The sequence below is a fragment of the Furipterus horrens genome, unplaced genomic scaffold (assembly GCF_987537825.1).
Source record: "Furipterus horrens unplaced genomic scaffold, mFurHor1.1.pri manual_scaffold_7, whole genome shotgun sequence".
Classification (NCBI taxonomy): Eukaryota; Metazoa; Chordata; class Mammalia; order Chiroptera; family Furipteridae; genus Furipterus; species Furipterus horrens.
Genome location: NW_028327177.1, coordinates 111,571,393 through 111,587,973, shown reverse-complemented (window position 1 = coordinate 111,587,973; position 16,581 = coordinate 111,571,393). Strand labels below are relative to the sequence as shown.

The following is a 16,581-nucleotide window of genomic DNA, read 5'->3' as shown; positions in this document are numbered from 1 at the left end:
TTATCTGCTTTCCTGATAAGGAATCTGAAGCACGGAGCTATTAAGTGGTGAAGTAAGCAAATGTGAGCAGTAAATGGTAATGCAGAAAGAATTGATTGGGGAGAAACAGATAGTTATGCTTATTGTTGGTGCCCTTTCATACACAATTTGAAGATGAAGGCAAGTGCCTGAACTTTGTGATAGCAAGTTGCCTTACTTATTTCAGAATTTGTGATTGTGTGTCAAGTATTTGAGATGGATAAAAGTCTTAATGGTCCTGAAATGGGGTATATCTGTGTGCCTTCCTGTGTAGGTATATAAACCAGTTCTTAGTTGTTTAGCCCAGAGTGCTACAGCTATGAGGGGATACTGACTTTTGTGTCTGATTGTGAGAGTGAAGTTGCAGTGGTACAGATGGGGAAACAATTATTTTCACAATGGTAATTGGGAACTTCAGTAACTTCTTTGGACTTTGGGAGATCTAAATTGTTTGCTGGGATCACAAGAGGTGCCTCTACTTAAACAAACGCTGTGTGTATATGGAAACTCATAACAAAATATGTATTAAAAATCTTGCTATAGGAACAGCAAGATATTTCACTTTTTTTTAGGTTGAAAAAAATTTCAGCTGCCTTGCTGCTCATGTCAACATGATGTCATCATCAAAAGAAACACTAGTCTAGTATTTTTTAAAAAATTGAAAAGCAATATAAATCTTTAAAAAATTATCATCATAGGATATGTTTTTATTGATTGTAGAGAGAAAGGGAGGCGAAGAAAGGGGGAGAGAGAGAGAGAGAGATGTGAGAGGGAAACATTGACCAGTTGTCTCTTACATGTGCTCACATTGGGGATCAAACATGAACCTAGGTATGTGCCCTGACCTGGAATTGAAACCACAACCTTCTTGGTGCATGGGATGGCACTCCAACCAACTGAACCTCTGGCCAGGACGAAAGCAATATAAATCTTGACTGAAGTTTCTTTGAGAGGTACCTATAGTGAACATATCCTTTTTTTCACATACCCATCACTATATGGTTTCTTCTGATAAAAGAAACTTGATTTTCTTTTGGAGAATGACCCATCCCCCATTATTTGTCCCCAGACTAAGGTGTATGGTTAGATGTGAAATACAAAATTTGCTGATGAGACATAATCCCAAGGTTTTATTGCAACTACTTGGAACTAAGGACTCTGTTTCAACTGAAATGGTTAACTATAAGGATAATATAAATTGAACACTGGGGAAGATGAGGCGATGGAAAGAAGTCATTACATGAGACTAAACTATTCAAAGTCAATAAAGAGGAAAGACCATATCTTAATGACATTGTGCCTTGGATCCAGCCATACCTGAAAACATCTATCCTTGAATTTTTCAGTTAAATCAGTTTGCATTTGGGACACTTGGCAAGAAAAAGCCCTCACTATTATAGCACAAAAGAAGAATTCCATTTATTACATGTAACAAAACATCTAAAAATCCCTTTTTTAAAGTACCTTTCAGTGTCATTCAGGATGGTTGCTATGCTAACTGCCTAGTCTTACTCTCTCAAATCTCCCAGAAATCATCTCTTCTTAACTCAGATTACTCGATGTATTTGTTTTTCTCACTCCCATCCTCAAAACTTTTCTGGCTCTCTTCTTCCCCTTCTTCCCCCAAGAGAAACATAAAATCTAGCCGAGCCTTGGTGATCAGTCTAGCCTTCAGAGGGTCTTTTGGTTTCTGTACCTCTACTCCTTACCTAGATTAACACAATTAAAGCCCAGGCTCCTTTCTTCTTCCAAAGAGTGAAAGGCTAAACAAACATGTAAATTTTCTTTTTTGGTTTCATTGTATTCAGTACAAATAGTGTGTCTGCTTGAACATTAGTTCTGTTTTTAAACAGCTACGCCTAGGGTTCCCTTTGGGTAAGTTTTGCCAAGATAGTGCCTCAGGGTTTTGTTCTCTGCTTTTTGAAGGGAGTAGGGAAATAATTAAAACTAGTTAAACCAGTTTGGTTGTTTATACAAGTCAGAGAAATGGTCAGGTCCTGGATTCAGACCAAGCTGATATAAGTGCTATGGGCAATTTAACTCTATTGCCTTTTATTTCCTTCCTCTTTGGAACATTCTTTGAGTTTTCTATAGAAACAGCTGGAAACTCATTGGCAATTGCCTCACTCGGCAGCTCCTTCATAAATTTAATCACTGTGCCCAGGACTCTGTTAAGTATCCTAAGACTAATGACTCATTCAAACGCAGCCCAGCTGTGGTTGGGAGGGTACCAGCACTTGTTTAATAAAGATCTAGGTTGTCTTTTCATATCAAGAGGCATTCAAAAGTTCTATTATACTGGACTTAGTTGACCCCCAGCCCTTTCGTGAATACATTGGTTATAGGTGATCTGAATCCCATTCTTGAGTTTACTCAAACTGTCTTTGGTGCCCTCAGTGTGGAGAACACTTAGCAGGATGGCTGTCCAGGGAACTGTCATGATGACTCTGGGAACCATATCATCTTTCAAAAACCCCATCTTTCTTTTACACGTATTTTCTCCTTATGAATCCTCTCAACTACAATGAAGTAAAATCTATTATAATGTCCTGGAATGGTGGGAAAAAGATGGCATGGCATATCTAGGAGACAGTTGAGAATTTAATGAAGGGACTATTTTAAAAGGTGTGGGCAGGGTTGAAGGACACCTCTGGGAGTCATTATTAGCTCCAGGCTTGAAGGGACAAGGGCAGCGAGGGGTAAACAGAACCAAGAGAGAACTGTAGGAGAGGGTCACAGGATTGGAGTAATGGCTTTAAGATAAAAAATATAGTTACTATTAAGAGTGACCTTCTGGGGGAGAAGGGGAATGTCCTGAATAATATCCTGCTGTGATCTCCTGTAGCTGTTTCCCATTGGCAAAACAACTGAAAGCCAGCTGAATAGTTTTGTAGTCCATAAATGTCAGCCCTGAGTCATAGAGAAGGGTTGACTGGATCTGGAGGGACAGAAGAAAAACCAACAGTCACTTCCTATCTTTTCTCACAGCGAGCACCTTGGTTCAGACCTCACCCTTTCTTGCCTGGCTTAGGGCAATGGCCTTCCTGCCTGTCCTCTTGACCCATCTAGTCCATTGCTTTGATGGCCAGTTCTGTTTCCAAGAGACTACATTCATTCAGCACGGGATAGAGGTATATAGACTTGAGTCCAGATCCAACTCTGCAGTGTCAAGACCGTTCCCTCAGAGACCTCATTGGTTAAATGCCAGGTGGACTCAGGGATGTCCGAAGGCTTTTCTGGACCACAATACACTGATGCTACGCATTTCTATATATCAAAGATCGACCTGGAACTTTTAAACGCAAACAGACAGGTGGAAATGAACTGAGGCTGCATCTCTGCCTCCTTCCTGAAGACCAGGTCACCCATCCTGATCCGCGATTGCTTCAAACCTCTTCTCTCCAAGGACATAGGCTAAAGCACCTTGGACCATCCCACCGCGCCGATAGGGGCAGTTCCTCAGCCCAGGCACAAATCTTGGGCACCGCCCCCCACCCCCGCCCTGGCGTCTTCCACGTGGGCACCGACCTGGGGATTGGGAGGTGGACAGCGGAGAGCGCAGGCGCAGTGCCCGCACCCGCAGCGCCCCTCTCCCTGCCCCGCCTGGCAGCCTCAGCTACCCGAGCCGCGTTTTTCCTGGCGTAGTGCCTGGCGGACTTAGCGGGCTCGGAGGCTGGACTTAAGTGTGGGGCAGCAGGCAGTCCAGGCCGGAGCACCAGGCGCACTTTACTCGCCGTGACACGCAGGTAACCGGGCCCCGAGAGCCGGTCGGCAGCGGTGGACTGGGACCTTGACCCTGCCGGCCCGGCTGCCCCACCCGGAAGGAGTAGGAGCATGCCGAGAACCCCACACACCTGCTTTTAGTCGTGGCATCTATAGGGGAAGAGTCCTTCTTTTTGGGTTGGGCCAGCCGGGGCCAAAGCGCTTCGTCCTCTTCACAACCCTTCGCTGGGGGCTCTGCTCGACGCCTGAAAGGCTGCGGGGACCCCACTTCCCTGCGCTGCTCTCTTGGAGAACTTGGGCACGATATCGGTTGAGTCAGCGTTAGCTGCTGCCCCTGAGCCCCCGTTTCCTGCCACCGTCATGTGTATGAGTCCTTCCCTAGCCTCCATGATAAAGGCTAAGGGGCTTTCGCTTTCCTCTCGCCTAGAAGCCCACTCAAAAAAGGTGAATCCCTATGGAGTCACGGGATCTGTTTCAGATACAAACTTTTAAGAATCCTGGATGGTTTTAGAAATATGGCCAAGGAATAGTATTTTCCTTTAATCTGTTGTTTCATGTCTATGATTCTTGAACACCACTCCATGAGGGTCGAGATTTTCGTGGAGAATAAATGGTTTGTATAAATCTTTCTTGAACGAAACGCGAGGGCAAGGAGTAGTGGTGGAAGGGCCAGGCTATGGCCGAGTGTAGCGACTGGAGGCGCAGGGCAAGTCCACTCAGCCTCCCCCAGCCCGCGGGAGAACACAACCCTCCCTGACCCATCTCAGGGCGCTGTAGAATTTCTATGCCACGTGTCTGGGTTTGGCCTCTTCAGAGAGGCGGTGGGGATAGAAGGCTTGCGCTGGCCAGCAGGAAGGGAAGAGACTCCGTGTTGAGGCGAGTTGGGGCACTACGTGGATCTTCTTCTCCATCCTAGCTTTTGCCGGGCTTCCGGAGGAGCTGGACGGAGAGTCCACTTCTGAGTGACGATTGAGAGCCCCAAGATAGTGACGCACTGGAAGGAGAGGGCCCGGGGCGCCTGGGGAGAGGGCGGTCTCCGCTGGTTTATTCCGCCGGAAAGGATTTTGATTTGGGTTGCCCGTGTCCGTGGTGCTGAAGTGCCTCAATCGCCTTCGTCTCTTACTTCCCGGACCGTGGCCTGCTTCGCGGTTCTCCTCCGCATCTTTGCCATATACAGCCCATCTCCAAGGCAGATGGCCAGCGTGGAGCCGACCCAACACTGCAAAACCCTTTGCGGAAGGGTTGATGCTGGTTTCCTGAAGACAGTATAAAGGCAATTGTGAGTTGCCTTAGGGGTGCATATAAATAAAGCATATGCCTAACAGGTTTGATTACCTATACACAAGTACACATAGTGAGCATCGACATGAATCTCACATATGCTTATGTAGGATACACGTATGTACATATGCACATAACACCCATGTAAGTACTCTGATCCATTTTAAACGCCATCACATGCTACAGAGCTTTTTAGTAATCCATTGTTATTTTTGACACCTCTAGTGTCTTTGAACTCTGCAGAACCATTAATTTTCATAATTGTTCTAAAATCACAAAGCCTGTGGATTAAAGTGTTTGGTATTATGCTGAGCAATTAAGTATTTATACATACAGTATTTTCATTCCAAACAAAGATAGTCTAGAAAGATGTAAAATAGGCATGTATACAAAAAAGATATTCCTAAAGGAAGTTTAAACAAAAAATTAATTAAAATTTTAATATGGAACAATATTTAAACAATAGTCTTATGGGAAGTTATAATCTGAAGAAAATATGACTGAGATATATCAAAATGCTGGCAATTTCAAATATAATAGTGTTATATGGTTTGTGAACTCCTCAAAGGTTACATTGGTATCTTTCAAAACATTGACACCTGTGGTTTTTCTCTCACAAAATGTATGTTCAATGTAAGAAATTTAGGTACTAGAGAAATGCATAAACTCAGAAAAAAACATTTTAAACATATTTTATTTTAGATGAACACACATGCATTTTAAATAGACCTATTTTTTGTTGATTGCATTTTCACTATATAATTTATACTTAATGTCTCTCAAACCAATACATATAAAGGTAAATCATCATTATCAAGGGTTGAATAATATTGCATTATATGGATAGAACATAATTTATTTAAAGAACCTCATAGTAATGAACATTTACGTATTTACATTTTTGCTATTCCAGATGATTCTGCAAATAAAATCTTTGAACAAACATTAGTATACTAGTTTCATTATATTCTTAGAACAAATTGGTAGAAATGAAATTGATGGTTCAGCAGGTAGGTACATTCTATTTTTTGAAATATTTTGTTCATTTATTTGTTCAATTATTTTCTGTCTTCTCTATTATCTATTTTATTTTTTATTATGTTCTCAGCATCTACAACAGATCCAGATATATGTGTATACAAGAAATATTTATTGGAAGAACACTGTTTCCAGATTGTGCTACATAAAAAGTGTACCAACATATACCACTCTAAACATGGAATTAGAATATCCATATCCCCCATACTATCACCAAAATTAGGCTGTTAGGTTTTATCAATTTTTTAAAAGTTTTCTAATTGTATAGGCAGAAAAGAACATCTTTTCATATATTTATTAGTCATACTTCTTTCTTGTTTTGTGAGTTCATATCCTTATTCTTCTATTGATATGCTTATTTTTTTCTTATTTGTAAGAGCCTGTTACATATGTAGCAATTTTTCTTGATATTTTATTTTTAAATTTTGCATATGATATTTTATATTGCATAAAACATTAATTTTTTATGTAGTCAAATATACTTTTCCTTTAAAATTTTTCATTACATTAGTCTTTCACTCTATAATAAAATATGATCTATCATATATTTTATTTTGTAAAAAAAGATTACTTTTTAAACTCTAGGTTTATACCCCCACTTCATTTCTTAAATACATTTTATTACTTGATGTGAAATTATATTGATGATTGCTTTGCAATAAGTAATTTTTTATTTTCAGTCCACATATACATAGACTTTTCCTCTATGTGAAATAATGTTTGAATCTTTAATGTGATATATTTAATTTCTAAATACTTCATGAAAGTGTGTTTACTTAATGCTGTTTAGTCTGTAGTAATTTTAACTGTTTCTATGCACTCTTTTTAAAAAAGATCTATACCTTAGAGTATCTTTTGTACATGAAAGAAAATATAACAAAGTCTACTTTTTAGCCAAATTAAGGAATTCATATCACTGAGATGCATAAGAATGTCCACACATGAAGTTGGTCAAATGCCTTGAAAACAAAACAAATCACTGGTTTTTGACATCCATTATGGATCAAAATAACTTTCCCCCCAAAAACCAAAAGAATAGTTATTGGAGCATTGATGAACTATTCTGTAGTATTTTCTTTCTTTCTTTCTTTTTTCTTTTTTTGTATTTATTTATTTTTTCTTGGTTTGATTTTTTAAAAATATGTTTTATTGATTATGCTGTTACAGTTGTCCCAATTTCTTTTCCCTCTGCTCCCCTCCACCCAGTGACCCCCCTCCCTCTAGTTGTCCCCCCACCCCTTAGTCCATGTCCATTGGTTGTGCATATAGTTCTTCTCAACATCTTCCTATCTACTCCACTCCCTCCTACTATGCTTCTTAATTCCTGCATCATCTCCCTCCATTTCCCCTTCCCCCTCCCTGCTGACCTCCCCCCTATATGTTCCCCATACCTATAATTCTTTTTCCACTCTCGTTGCCTACTTAGTTTGTCTTTTTTTCAATTCCATAGCTTCTGTTGTTGGTTGTTGTGATACAGTTTTCATTTTAATGTTCATAGTTTTGATCCTCCTTCTTCTAAATAAGTCCATTTAACGTCTCATATAACAGTGGTTTGGATCTAATGAACTCCTTCAGTTTCACTTTGTCCTGGAAGCACTTTCTCTGCCCTTCTATTCTGAATGACAGCTTTGCTGGATAGAGTAATCGTGGTTGTAGGTTTTTGCTTTTCATTACTTTGAATATTTCTTGCCAGTCCCTTCTTGCCTGCAGAGTCTCCTTTGAGAAATCAGCTGATAGTCTAATTGGACCCCTTTGTACATAATTCTCTTCTTCTCTCTCGCTGCTTTTAAGATTCTCTCTTTATCTTTAATTTTTGACATTTTGATTGTAATGTCTCTTGGTGTGGTTCTCCTTAGGTCCAGTTTTTTGGAACTCTCTGTGCTTCCTGGACCTGTAAGTCTATTTACTTCCCCAAGTTAGGGAAGTTCTGCTTCATTATTTTTTCACATAATTTTTCAATTCCTAGTTCTTCTTCACCTCCTGGCAACCCTATAATTTGGATGTTTGCTCCCTTATAGTTGTCCCAGAGGTTTCTGAGCTTCTCCTCATTTTCCTCACTTTTTGTTTCCTCTTTCTGCACTGGTTGACTGTTTGTTTCTTCCCTATGTTCTGATTTGTTGATTTGATCCCTGGTTTTCCTTCCCTCACCACTTGTTTTGTATGTGTTTTTGTTCATTTCAGCAGGACTAGCCTTCATTCCTTCCCTGTCTTGATTAAGTCCTGTTGTTATTTCTGGAAGCTGTCTTATAACTATAGCTCTGAACTGAGCCTCAGAAAGGTTATCTATCTGTTTGTCCGTTAATTCATGTATTTGCTTTCTGGTCAGCTGTGTGATTGGGATCTCTATCATTATCCCTGCCATCCTGGCAGTTTTTTGCTTCCTGGGCAGGGCTGTCACACCTCCTACGCTATAGGGGGCAGAACCCCGTGCACTAGTCACTACTGGGCAACCCTTCTCACCACACTGTGGTGCTTTGTGTGGTGGGGGCGGCGGTTCAAGATGGATTCCCACCGTTCACTCTCCGCTGAGAGACCGGAAGCCTCCTCCTCCATCCCCATGCCCTGCAGCCCTCACAATCCGAGGCAATGGGGGTCTGCCTTCTCCAGCGTTGGAATTGTGAGCTGACGGGTTTGGTCTGCAGCTAGGGGTGCTCCCAGGCACTTCTTCCCTCCCCTTAAACACAGGCGTCTGTGCTTACCACAGTCCCACCACCCGTCGCCAGCACAGCTTGACCTCTCCGCCCCGGCTTCACCTCTCCTACCCATCTGGATGAGCACCACTTGTTTATAACTTCATACATTGGACTTCCATGTAGCTTTATTTTCTGGAATTTCTGGTTATTTCTGGTTTGGTGGTAGATGTATTCCTTCTTATTGTGGAGGGAGATGGAGCGTATCAGTCTAGGCCTCCATCTTGGCCAGAAGTCCTGTAGTATTTTCTTCCTAGGATTTAAAAACCTTTAGAACATCCAAATAAAATAATTTTATTGTTTTTATAGAATAAAAATTTAAATATAGCTGAATATAAAAATGGATACAAAACCAGTGCAGAAAATAAAAGCCCTCTAGTAAATCATTCTCCACAAGTCACCACAAATACTAATTTGGAATAAATGCTTCCAGATTATTAAATTCATAAGTAAACATATTTAATTGAATGTAAGATGTTATCAAATATAAGATGCATTTTGACTAAGAAAATTGAAAAAATTTGCATCTTAAATTTGATGTATCAGAATCATATATGTTTTTCTATTTTTACACATAAAATAGGGATATCTTTCCATCTGATACATATAAGTACTGAATTAGTCAATATCCAATTTAAACATATTTACATTATTTACATCTGTTAGATAATAAAAACAATACTGGCTCTGACCTGTAAGGCTTAGTTGGTTGGGCATCATCCCACAAAGCAAATGGTTGTGGGCACATGCCTGGGTTGCGGGTTTGATCAGCAAAGGCAACCAACCAATCAGTGTTTCTCTCACATTGATGTTTCTCTCCCTCTTTTTCCCTCCCTTCCTCTCTCTCTAAAAATAAATAAAATCTTTAAAAAAATATTGCTGTAATGAACATTTTAAAAATATACCTCTATGTAATGGTGTTATTTCCTTAGAATAAATTCCTAAATGGAGTTGATGGGTTAGGGAGAATACACATTTTATATTTTGGTACACGTTTTCTGCCCTCCAAAAGTATTGTAACAATTTGCTCTGCAACCAATAGTGCATGCTGTTCTAGATTCTTCACTAACTTATGCTAGAGATAACCAGCCTTTTCTTTTTTCCTCACCTAAGAGGCAAAATAGATATCTAACTCTTCTTTTATTTCCTGTTTCTGTGACTTTTAAAGAAATTGTTCGTTTTTCCATATGTCTATTGGTTATTTGTATTCCTTATTTTGTGAATTACCTTTTCTTGGTTTTTGCCCAATTTTCTTGAGTTTTTAAGAGCTAGTTTTGGATGAACCTTTTTTTTTTTTTTTTTTGGTTTTGTTTTGTTTTTAAAGATTTTATTTATTTTTAGAGAGAGGGGAAGGAAGGTAGAAAGAGAGGGAGAGAAACATCAATGTGTGGTTGCCTCTTGCACACCCCCAACTAGGGATCTGGCCCACAACCCAGTCCTGTGCCCCAACTGGAATTGAACCAGCAACCCTTTGGTTCTCAGGCCATCGCTCAATCCACTGAACCACACTAGCCAGGGTGAACCTTTGTTGTTTTTAGTTTGTGATTTTAAATTACTTTTTATGTTTTCTTTTTTTGCACAGAAGATTTAAATTTTTATGGAGTCAGATCTATCACTTTTCCCTTTGTGATGTTTGACCTTGGTGCTATGTTAGGACATCACCCCCAAACCCACCTGAAGATTATAAAATACTTTCTAATGAGGCAAAGAACAGAGTTAAATTTACTAAGGACTAGAACCTAGAATCTTATTGTAGATAATCAGTCACCAATTCTGTTTCTAAAAAGGATCTAATAGGCTTTGCTTGTGTTGGTAGACTTGCCAATTAGCTCCAGCTAAGGGGTAGGTAGTTACAAGCAGAAGAGCTCAAACTGAGGAGAAGCAGTGATCACACTAGATGACTTATTTAATTAATATGGCTAACAATTCTGTTTTAGCTATTAGAAATGGGAGTTAATAAATTTAGTGACATGAGAAAATAGTACAGTATTTCCTCACTTATCGCGGGCATTACATTTTAGACCCCCCCCCGCGACAGGTGAAAATCTGAGAAGTAGGAACCATACATTTATTTTAGTATTTATATATATTTTAAGGCTTTATAAACCCTTCCCACACACTTATAAACCATTCCCAGTCCCTTATTAACCTTTCCCACTCCCTTATTAACCTTTTCCACACTTTTATAAACGCTACTTATGTTCTTAAACATATTCTACACTCTTAAACCTATGTAACTTTAACAACATATGTATACAGTACTGCAAAATCCCGCGATATAGCGAAAAATCCACGATAGATAATTAAATATATTTTTAAAAATCCCACGATACAGTGAGGCCATGATAAGTGAACTGTGATATAGAGAGGGACTACTGTATTTGGGAAGATTGGCAAGGAGATTGACAGATAAATTAATCATACTTTCTTTCTTTTTAATTTTAAAAATTTTATTTGCTTTTAGAGAGAGGGGAAGAGAGAGAGAAAGAGAGGGAGAGAAACATCAGTGTGGAGATATACATTGATTGGTTGCCTCTTGCGCACCCCCAACTGGGGACCTGGCCTGCAACCTAGGTATAGGCCCTGATGGGGAATCCAACCAGCAACCATTTGGTCAGCAGGCCGGCACTTAATCCACTGAGCCACACCAGCCAGGGTGAATCATAGTTTTTAAAAAATCTATACAATTTAGAGCCTTTTCAAAGACAGACTTAATGAAGTTAAGAGAATATAGATGTAAAGCCTAATCCAATAATCAAATATGAGTTTGATCGGAGTTTATAAAGTTAATTTTCACAGTATTTTATTTAGTTATTTTTAATTTCCACACTATTTTGATTTAAATTGATAGTTGAATTTCCCTGGTACCTTTTAAGTTGGACAACTTTTGCTGTCCACACTTGAGATCTAGCTGATCTCAGCAGTTATTGGTCTATTTAACAATCTGACACTTTGTGGTTATTATAATGAGGTTTGAACCCTCCCCAATTATTAGGTGTTTGAGAAGTCTTTTTGTGTGTGTGTGTGTGTGTGTGACCTTAATAGAAATATATTCTTCCAGTTTGGGATTGGAATTTTTTGGTGAGAAGAAGTGATGGCATTAATTGTATTCTAACCAGGTCCACTTTTTTTTCTTAGCACTTTTAAATATTTCGCTAGTGATGAGAGTCATGTTTCATCTTTCTTGCTGAGGCCACCTTGCCCCATGGGTGGCATTCTTAAACACTCTGATAAGTCTACTGCTCTATCCCAATTCTTATTTTATGTTTATCCTGCATTATTTGATTATAAAATCAGACAAAATACCCTTCTCCATCATACACATATATATTTTTCCTGACATTCTGCTCTTAGCAATAGATTCCCCAAGTAACCAAATGTTTACATTAACAGTCACTGTCTACCGGTCACTGGCTTGAGTATGGGAAGGAGAATGATAGTCACGCTAGTGCCTCCCTCTCCCTTCTCACTTTCATCTATATACCTTCTAGTTTGGACACAGGAAATACCCTTAAACTTGGTAGGAATATGTCAGAGATGAGCTAAGCTCACAGAGCATTTTATCCTCTGTGGACAAAAACTTAATTTTGCCTTGTAAATGTTAATATATATATATAATTTTCAAAATTTGACACTTACATAGCATTATACCACGAAGCTATTTATTTTCTCTGGTTTCTCTTATAGTCATTGCTGTAGTAAAATTATATGTGATCAATGAACCTATAAAATACTTTATGAGCACTTAACACCATTTCATAGTTATATATGAATTCAATCCACATGCCTTTCATCTTTACTAAAGTTTATTTAATCATTCCCTGACTTATCAAAGTCATTTACTTTGTATCTCTTTCCTTTTATTTAAGCCTCTAAACTATCAGCAACTTTACTGAACTCCGACTTTTACTTTAAGAATTTGATAAAAGAAAATAAAAATAGTAGGTAATCTAATTTTCCATTTATTTTGCCTCCGATCTCTGTGTAACTCTGGCTGAGTCACTGTTCTACATGGGGGTAAGGATCCCAAAGGTCAATAAGACTGCTCAGAGTGGTAATGAACTAAAGCCAGATACTCACATTACTTCTTGGATTCTCTTAATTCAGAGTTAGGAGATAGAAGATAAGAGTTAGGTTGTAGAATTGTGGCAACCAAAGTTCTGCACCACAGAATTAGAGGTCTCCCATTAAGAGGGTGGCTTTCTCCAAAGCAGGCCAGGTATGCAACAGTAATCATTCATTCTCCCAGCATTTGTTGAGTCTGGCATTGTTCTAGGACCTGGGGATACCAAGAAGATAAGGACACAATCTCTGTTCTTGGAGCAGTAACACTTTATCAAGGGTTAGTGTTACATATACTACTCACAGTGATATTGTATGTCAAGTACTATAATAGAGCCCTGAAAAAAAGTGTTCTTGAACCCAGAGGAGGAACAGATTGTTCAGTGAGAGGCTCTCAAGTAGTTCATCAGGAAGATTGTGGGAATGTGGGTGGGAGTTTCCTAGAGATCGTTTTGTTTGGTAGTAAGTAGTTATGGCCTCAAATTGGGCTGAAAGATGACAGCCTAGATTTGAAGCCTGGCTGCAATAGTAAGCACCTTTGTAAGCTTCACTTATTATTATTATTATTATTATTATTACTATTTGAGTAATGTTAGTTCCTACCTTGTTGGGATTGTTGTGGGATTAAGTAAGGAAATGCATGTAAAAACCTTGTTTTAAGCCTGTTATGTAATATAGTCTAGCCATTTTTTTTGCCTCTATAAAGTTGAATGTAAATCATTCTGGGAAAATGATTATTGATTCTATTATCAGAGCTCTTGAGAGTAAAAAGACCATATAAGTCCTTCATGTCTTCTGAGGCTGTGTGATAATTCTAATCTGGAAGTTTCTCTTTTAATGTATCTTAAATCCCAGTCTACCACTTTTTACCAATTTTCATGCTATCTCCAAACAAAATAATCATAGTCTGGAATTGTCATTACTTTTGCTTTGTTTTTTAGTACTTTGATGTTAAAGCAAATTCGTATAGCACTTGTGTCTGTTTTGTGGCAGTTGTTACTATAGATATTTTATCCCAGATGAACATGTAAAGTCTTTAAGAGAAAGCTTGTTTCCTTAATCATATCTCTCACAATGTCTTAGACACTCAGTAAATGTTGACTAAATGAAGGAATAGATATGAATGGGTGAGACTGCCAGAATAGCTGGTGTGGTCTGACTGCCCTCATAGAAACATAATATCCTCAATAGGAGAGATTATAGAAACTGGTGTATGTTAAGAGAAGAGTGGTTAAGATGGTGAGAAGACTGAAACCATGATCATACATTAAATAATTGAAAAAAAAAGAAAAGAAATGTTCAGTTTGGAGAAGAAAAAAAAACTCGGAATGAGGAGGGTAGGAAATAGTGGTTCCTGATATTGAAATTTGTCATGTGGAAGAGGGAGTTAGTTATTGACCTCAGAGGAAATACGTAAGAACAGCCTCTGGAAATTATATGGAGAAATATTTTGGCTCAGTGTTAAAAATTAATTTTCTATCAATCAGAATGACTCCCAGGTAGCTGTTCTTGAGAAGGAATGAGTTTCCTGTCCTCGTAGGTATTAAAACAGAAACTGTCCTGTTTGTTGAGAATGCTGTGGAGGATATAGTTACTTAAAAAGAAATTGGGGTGGATGACCTCCAAAGTCTTTTTCAATTCTCATGGTTTTAATTCTTTGTATATTATTATAGTATTATATGTGGTTACCCTATATTAAATATATACATACTGGTGGATATATTGTATATGTGTATATATAAAGATAGATATATACACTTGTATGTATGATTTATATACTCTCATTATCACCATCTTGCCTAAATTAATGAAGGGTGAAAATTACTTTTCAAAACTTTATTATTTAAAATATCTTACTAATATGTTTACATTTGAAGACACCAGTTTATAAAATATTATTCTACATGCATACTGTGAGCTTAAACTGCAATAACAAGTTTAATAATGTTGTTAGCATCTCAAGAGCAAATAAATATTATTTCAATTTCTAAATTAAATCTAAAAAGAAAATAAGTGAGTCAGAGTCCTGTCCTGATTTAGATGAGTTGTGGTTTAAAGTTCAGGACTTCATTACTGGTGCCATCATTATCATCACCACCATCATCACTAACATTTACTTAGCATTTACTAGTACCTAGCTATGTTTTACACACCTCACATGTATTAACTCATGTACTTCTCCTAGCAACCCTGAGGTAATTAGTTATCCCCAATTTATTTTTTACATTTTATTTAGAAAACATTTCAAACTTACAGGAAAGTTCAACATATAATCCAATTAATCTCCTGGGTGAAGGATAATTCCATATACCCTTCACCCCAAGTTCTCCAATTGTAAACATTTCATAATGTTTGCTTTGTCATTCGTTCATATGTTTTCTGAACCAACTGAAAGTTGCAAATGTGATGTCTTATTACTAAATATTTGTGTTTTCCTTAAAGACAAGACACTCTCCTATATAACCACTGTATTATCAACAGAACGAGTAACATAACACTGATATAATTCTACCATCTAATCCACAGACCTAATTCAAAATTTGCCATTTGTCCCAATAATTTACTCTTGGCATTAAAAAAAAATTTCTGTTCTAGAGTCAAATACAGGATTATGAATTGCATTTAGTTGTCATGTCACTTTAATTTGTAACAGTTCTTCATTCCTTCCTTGTCTTTAACGACCTTGACATTTTTGGAAGTTCAGGATATTAATTTTGTAGCATGTCCCTTATTTTGTTTGTCTGACTTTTTTTATGATTAGATGCAAGTTACACATTTTTGGTGGGAATATGATAGAAACGATACTGTGTTCTCAGTTATCTTACCATGAGATACAATATTGGTGTCTTTTTGCTGCTGATGTTAACTCTGATAACTTGGTTATGGTGATAACTTCTCCACTGTAAATATATTATTTTTCCCTTTGTAAGTCATGAGCATTTTGTGGGGAGATACTTTGAGACTATGTAAACATCCTATTCTTCAACAAACTTTCAGTCACTTATTTTATGATGATTCTTGCTTGAATATATTATTACTATGATGACTACCAAATGGCAGTTTTTCCAAATCCAACATTTATTTTACATTCACTAGCTGGTATACTATCACAAGGAAGAATTTTCTTTTTGTTTATTAATTTTTTATATCAGTATGGACTTGTAGATTTCTGTGTTATTCAATGGATTATAACCCATTACTATTATTATTTACTTTGATGCTGAAATTTGACCATTGGGATTCTATTCAAGATAGTTCTTGTGTTCCTTTGACACACACAAATAGTTCTTGGAGTACTTTCTGGTGTAATATGTTTTAGGCTCATCTTGTACTTTTCCTGTCCCTACCATTTCAGTCATTTCAGAAGCTATTTCTCCAACCAGCCCTGATTCCTTTTAGTAGAAAACATAAGATCTGGGGCTAGGTGTGGTCATTGCTACTAGGGTATCGTTGCTTTTAGGCCACGGTAGCATACAGAACCAGGAAACTGACAAACAGATATATACACATATCTACTTCTACCTCTATTCATCTATTTATATTAAAATCCATGAGGTTAATACTTCCAACTGTAGTACTACAGGGTTCATTCTAGTCTTCACCCTTTTTATATTTGTAACTTCCTTCTCTAATGGCAAGGAATCTGGCTTGCATTATCCTCAATGTATTTAACTATTTGCTTATTTCCTTTTGTATAACCAATATCCTGAACTCATGGCCCCAGCTCCTCCTCATACCCAGTCCTCTGGCCTCACCAGACTCCTCACAG

At 37.9% G+C, this 16,581-nt stretch overlaps 1 protein-coding gene across 1 annotated transcript in view; it reads left to right on the top strand.

The window, feature by feature from the left end:
• The first annotated feature begins 3,602 nt into the window (after window positions 1-3,602).
• SLC35G2 (solute carrier family 35 member G2) overlaps window positions 3,603-16,581 on the top strand; it is a 36,327-nt gene continuing 23,348 nt past the window's right edge. The window contains exon 1 of the mRNA XM_090282996.1: window positions 3,603-3,764. The gene's annotated coding sequence lies outside the window, so the exon portion shown is untranslated. The remainder of the gene's footprint in view (window positions 3,765-16,581) is intronic.